This window comes from Bombina bombina, chromosome 6, assembly GCF_027579735.1.
Source record: "Bombina bombina isolate aBomBom1 chromosome 6, aBomBom1.pri, whole genome shotgun sequence".
In the NCBI taxonomy this organism is placed as follows: Eukaryota; Metazoa; Chordata; class Amphibia; order Anura; family Bombinatoridae; genus Bombina; species Bombina bombina.
This window is the reverse complement of record NC_069504.1, coordinates 749666374-749673257: the sequence shown is the minus strand read 5'-3', so window position 1 is coordinate 749673257 and position 6884 is coordinate 749666374.

The following is a 6884-nucleotide window of genomic DNA, read 5'->3' as shown; positions in this document are numbered from 1 at the left end:
TAAGTCAGTTGACTTTTTTATTCGAAAAAAGGAAGCACTTCATAGTGAAAAACGTGTGCTTGTTCAGGCTAGTACTACTGATAAGTCACTTTTAATGTCTTCTTATTTAGTTGCCAAAAGAATAGCCACATGTAAAAAACCATATTCTGATGGTGAAAACCTTATTAAGCCTTGTCTCATTGATGTTGCTAGCACAGTCTTTGGTCAGTCTGCTGCAGATAAACTGAAGCAAATACCACTTTCAAATGACACCATTGCTCGCCGAGTTTGTGATATGTCAGCAAATGTGGAGGCTCAACTCATTGAAAAACTTAAAAAATCAACATGGTTCTCACTTCAGTTAGATGAGTCAACTGATATTGCAGACAACAGTGTTTTAATAGCCTATGTACGGTATGCAGATTATGACATGGGTGATGTGGCAGAAGACATACTTTGTGTGTGTACATTACAAACATACACCACTAGCTCAGAAATATTCAGAATATTAAACGAGTACATTGAGAATGCAGGTCTACAGTGGAAATACTGTGTAGGCCTATGTACTGATGGCGCTGCTAATATGACAGGTAGGCATTCAGGAGTGGGTGCTAAGATAAAAGAAGTGTCCCATCCCAACATAATGCTGACACATTGCTTTATTCACAAAGAGCACCTGGCTTCAAAGAAACTGTCCCCTGAACTCAATGATGTTCTTACACAAGCCACAAAACTTGTAAATTATATAAAAAACTCTGCTCTGAACTCCAGATTGTTGGCTGTGCTCTGTGAAGAGATGGGATCAGATTACCAACACCTTTTGTACCATACAGAGGTAAGATGGCTATCAAGAGGTAGAGTGTTAAAGAGGCTTTTTGAAATGAGGAAGGAGGTAGAAGTGTTCTTACTGAGCAGAAAACATGAAATGGCTGGTTTATTTCAAGATGAAGGATGGGTGGCTAGACTTGCTTACCTGAGTGACATTTTCTCAAAGATAAATGACGTTAAACTTGGGTCTGCAAGGAGAAATGACAAATATTTTCACAGCAGCAAAAAAGTGGAAGGTTTCAAGAAGAAACTATCTCTGTGGGTTGAAATGATTGAAAGAAATAATTTTGAAATGTTTGCAGCATTCAGTGAGTTTCACCAAGAAGACACTGGCTTTGACTTAGAAGTTGTAAAAAAAACATATAAAAGAACATCTTGAAGCACTTTTGAAGGCATTCCAAAGCTATTTTCCTGAAGAAAAAGATCCCAGGAAGAGAATATGTGGATAGTCAATCCATTTATTTGGTCATGACAACAGCTTGCCTTATGAAGCCAAAGAAACTCTATTGGAACTCTCATGTGACAAACAACTTGAAAAAGATTTTCAGAACAAAAGTCTGACCAAGTTTTGGATGAAGGTGAAGGAGGAGTATAAACACTTACATGAAATAGCCATCAAGTTTCTTCTCTGTTTTGCTACTACTTATTTGTGTGAAACTGGTTTCTCAGCCATGACACTTTTAAAAACAAAACAAAGAAACAGGCTTCATCTTCAGGATTGTTTGAGACTGGCTGTTACTAATCTGAAACCGCAGTTGGACAAACTAATAAAGGAAAAGTGTCAGCAAAAGTCACATTAATTAACCTTTTTGTTATACATTTAGGCATAATATTTATTCTTTTTATGCCTGTTGATATTGTAATATTTATATAGCCTTGTTGGTATTAATAAAGTTTTATGTCACATAATGTCCTAGCTGTAATTTCTTCCAAACCTACTCCAACCCACGCCGATGCTTACCGGGCCCTGGACAGGTCCGGCCTAAAATTTACTGGGCCTTGTGGTCACTTAGGTTGAGAACCAGTGCCCTACAGCACATAACAAGTGAATACACTGCAACCCTCTCTGGTAGCCAAGGGGTTAAAGTGCTCTGCTTGTTATGTTGTCATTCTAGGCAGCATTAGAAGCCTTGTACAGTCCTAACCTGTTGTTCTGAGCTTTCATTCCTTAACAAAAAGTGTCTGCTACACATCAGCATGGAGCTTGGCTGTGTGAGGCAACAGAAGTACATAAAATAAAAGTGAAACTAAGCATGCCTGGCAAAAATGGGAGGGGTTTAGGTTTAATCTTTGCCCCTCTCTCCTTCATGGCTCCCTCAACTGCTGTAAAGATATTCCCAATGAAACACTCAACTCTGTAAACAGCTGGCAGCACAATTCTTACTAAAATGAAATGCCCCTTTTTTTTTATTACTGACAGGCAGGCACCCCTCACTGCAAGGCGCGCACCCCTCACTGCAAGGCGCCTGTAGGCACATGCCTACTGTGCCTAATGGGAAATCGGCCTGGATTAGGTGTTGGGCATTTCTTAAAATAGCTGAATGCCCTTTTAAGGGCAATGCCCATACAAATGCCCCTTTTCAGGGCAATGGGTAGATTAGGTTTTACTTTATTTTTATTTTGTGGGTTTGGGGGGTGGGGGTTTGTATACTGTTAGGGGTTGTTTGTTTTTCTTTTATAGGAAAAGAGCTGATTTCTTTAGGGCAATGCCCTACAAAAGGCCCTTTTAAGGGACTACAAAAGGCCCTTTTAAGGGCCCTTGGTAGTTTATTATAGATTAGGGATATTAGAATAGGAATAGTTATTATTATTTTGAATAATTTCGTTTGTTATTTTTTTGAAATGGTAGGTTTTTTTATTTTTTTGTAATTTTAGTGGTTTTTATTTTTTGTAATGGTAGTTTTTTTTTATTTTTGTAATGTTAGGTTTTAGTGTAAGGCAGCTTAGGTTTTATTTCACAGGTAAGTTTGTAATTTATTTTAACTAGGTAGTTAGTAATAGTTAATAACTATTTACTAACTAGTCTACCTAGTTAAAATAAATACAAACTTACCTGTGAAATAAAAATAAAACCTAAGCTATCTACAATATAACTAATAGTTATTATTGTAGCTAGCTTAGGTTTTATTTCAACAGGTAAGTTTGTATTTAGTTTTAAATAGGTATTATTTAGTTAATAATTGTAACTTTAACTCTTTGAGTGCTAAGCACTTTCCCACCTGGGTGCTAAGCTGTTTTAAGTTTTTTTTTATTTTTATTTTTTAAAATATATTTATTTTTAACTTTTTTTTCCCAGATCCCCAAGACTTATACTGTTGAAAAGGTTAGGCAATTACCTTTCCCAACGGTGGTCTTGGGGGGGTTGTAGCTGCTTAGATGCCTGAGATACAGGCTTCTAAGCAGCATGCCCCCTGCTCCTATACTTAACATTGTGAATTTTAAATAAAGTTGCACAGTGAAGTCATCATGTCAGCGTGACATCACCGCGCATAACGTGAAGCCCCAGTGATGCCTCTCACTATGCAGGTCCGATCACCGGGGTAGGAGCGGGTGGGAGCCCCCAGATCTCCCTTAAGGCGGGAGAGTGCTAGCTAGAGTTGCCACCTCAGCCATGTTTTCCTGGACACTTATGAGTTACACATGCTGCAGGGTGTGCAGGGAGGAACATGTATTGTGTTTCTGGACAGCACTATTCATGTTCCTCCCTGCACACCCTGCAGCATGCGTAGCTCATAAGTGTTCTGTATTTTAAGGGACTGGTGGCAACCCTAGTGCTAGCGACGGCTCTAAACCATCATTAGCACCAGAGTGGGAAACTCTGCAATGACTCAGAGCTGTCGTTAGCACTCAAGGGGTTAATTTAGCTCTATTGTAATAATGTTAAAGTTAGGGGGTCTTAGGGTTAGGTTTAGGGTTAGGTTTAGGGGTCAATAGTTTAAGTTGTTGCGATGTGGGGGGCTGGCAGTTTAGGGGTTAATAGGTTTATTTAGTGGTAGTGATGTGGGAGGCCAGAGGTTAATAACTTTATTTAGTGGCGGCGATGTCAGGAGCGGCAGATTAGGGGTTAATAACTTTAATATAGTGTCTGCGATGCGGGAGGGCCTCGGTTTAGGGGATAATTTATGTTTATGGGTGTTTAGTGTACTTTGTAACACGTTAGTTATGAGTTTGATCTAACAGTTTTGTTGCATAAAACTCATAACTACTGGTCTCAGATGGCGGTAAGGATCTTGTCGTTATAGGGTGTAACGCAGGTTTTTTAGCCTCACCGCAAAACTCGTGATAGCAGCGCTATGGAAGTCCCATGAAAAAATGTCATTTTTTTGAGTGCGGGACTGACATTGCGTTACAGGCTAAAAGGTACAGGCTAAGAGGTATGACTCTACACTGCGTTACTTTTTTAATGCTGAAATTACCATTTTTTTTCAGCTCTAAAACACGAACGCACAACTCGTAATCTACCTGATACAGCATTGTCCAAAATCTAGGATGTTAGGATGTTTGTGTATATTTATATATATTTGAGTGCCTGGGGCAGCACAAAACCTAAATACGCCACTGACACAGATATATATATATAGTAATATTTTTTAAAAATACATAGAACATAATCTGCTATGTGCAGAGCATTGGAATGTGAAATAATTGCAGTACATACACAGTTAAACATTTTATTAAATATGAATATTGCATAAATAAGTTTTTATATGTTTTTATGATTTGCGCTAGAATCCTTACCGCGATTTCAGAGCGATGGTTAACTGTTTTCCGAAAATAAAAAGTGTCAAAAAACACATTAAAAATACATTACAAAGTACACTTACACTCATAATAACACTGTCCAATAAAAATTATTTGAAAAAGATATTGCACACAAAAGTTATAAGGGCTCAAAGATATGAGATCTCGGGTGTTAGAAAAAAAAGGCGGCAAAGGACTTTAACATTGAGACACATACAGATACAGGTCTAAACATGTATATGCATGTGCGTCTGCAGAAATTTTTCCAGGGGGGGCAAAAAAAAATAAACTGCCCAAAGTATTATAATAATAGTGGCATCACATGAAGCAGACAGAGTTGCTTGTTGTATTTGTGATCTGCTCATAATTTCAAACATGGTAGCTCATTAGTGTCAAAAGAGTAACTCAAGTGAGTGCTGATATAAGACAGAGAGCTTGAGAAATATGATATGAAAACTAACGCTGCAATATGGCGAGAAAGCATTTTATTTATTTATATATACAGTATATGAAAAAGGATAGAAAGTCTGGCAGTCTCTTGCAAGGACACAGCTAGACTAAAAGAAGGATGGAAGAGTTACAGCGTTTAGCTAAATGGTCATAGTACCCGGGCTGAGCTCTGTAGCAACCCAAGGATTGCAGGTTCGATCCCTTGAAAGGTCCACTTAGCCTTTCATCCTTCCGAGGTTGAAAAAATTAGCAGCGCCTTGAGACTCTTACGGGTGATTAGCTGTGCTTCACAAGTACCCAATACATACATTCAGGAAGCATTTAAAAGAAGAAAGGTTAGGGGAAAGCCTGATTAGGGGAAAGCCTGACAGGACGAGGGAGAGTGTTCCAGAGGGTAGGTCCTGCAGTCTAGCATGTGAAGAGGTGATAGTCGAAGATCCAAGGAGCAGGTCATTATTGGATCGTAGTGGGTGGGGCTGGAGTATTCTTGTTGATTAGAGAGGATAAGTAGTGGGGAGCGGCGTTGGTGAGAGCTTTGTATGTAAGGGTAAGAATTTTGAACTTAATTCTGCTGTGAATGGGGAGCCAATGAAGGGACTCGCAGAGAGGTGCAGCAGATACAGAGCGACGGGAAAGGTGGATTAGCCTGGCAAAGGCATTTAGGATGGATTGAAGGGGAGAGAGGCGGGAAAGAGGAAGGCCAGTAAGTAGGTTATTTCAGTAGTCAAGTCGAGAAATAACAAGGAAATAGATTATTTTCTTTTTGGTGTTAGCGCTCAGAAAAGGGCAAATCTTGGAAATATTGCGTAGGTGGTTACAGCAGGCTGAAGAAAGCGATTGGATGTGGGGGACGAAGGATAGATTTGAGTCAAGTTTAACTCTGAGGCAGCGGACTTGGGGAGATAGTTATGCCGTCGACAGAGATAGAAAAGTCAGAAGTCAGCATAGAGCTTGAGGGGGGATTAGAAGGAGCTCAGTCTTGGACATGTTAATCTTTAGGTGGTGAGAGGCCATCCAGTAAGAAATACCAGATAAGCAGTCGCTGACATGAGAAAGGACAGAGGGAGAGAGAGCGGGGGTGGAAAGGTAGATCTGGGTGTCATTAGCATAGAGGTGATATTTGAAGCCATAACAGTTGATAAGTTTACCCAGTGAAGAAGTATAAATAGAGAAGAGTAAAGGACCCAGAACAGATCCTTGAGGTACTCCAACAGACAGAGGCATTGGAGAGGAGGAGTCACCAGCAAATGACACAGAAAAGGACATGTGAGAAAGATAAGAGTGAATCCAAGAAAGAGTCACAGAGGCCAAAAGAGCTAAGGGTCTGTAGGAGGAAGGGGTGGTCAACTGTGTCAAAGGCAACTGAGAGGTCGAGTAAGATAAGTATGGAGTGGTGGCCATTACTTTTAGCAGAAAGAAGATTGTTAGTAACCTTGATAAGGGCAGTCTCAGTTGAGTGCTTGGGGCGGAATCCAGATTGGAGGGGGTCTAGCAAGGAGTTGGTGGACAGAAAGTGGGTTAGGCGATTGTAATCTATTTTTTCAAGGAGTTTTGATGTTAGTGGAAGCAATGATATGGGGGTGTAGCTTTCAGGAGGGTCAAGGGAGGGTTTTTTGAGTATGGAAGTGACCTTTGCATGTTTGAAAGAAGATGGCAATGAACCGGTAGAGAGAGATAGGTTAAAGATGTGAGTGAGAGCAGGAGTAAGGGTGGAAGACAGGAAGGGTATTAGATGGGAAGGGATAGGGTCGAAAAGGTATGTAGTGAGGCGTGAGAACGATAGTAATAAAGAGACTTTATTCTCAGTGTCTGGATGGAAAATGCAGAGGGTGGCAGAGGGAGGAACTGGGCCTGTTGTTGGAAGATTGCAGGTTGGTGTTGGGATG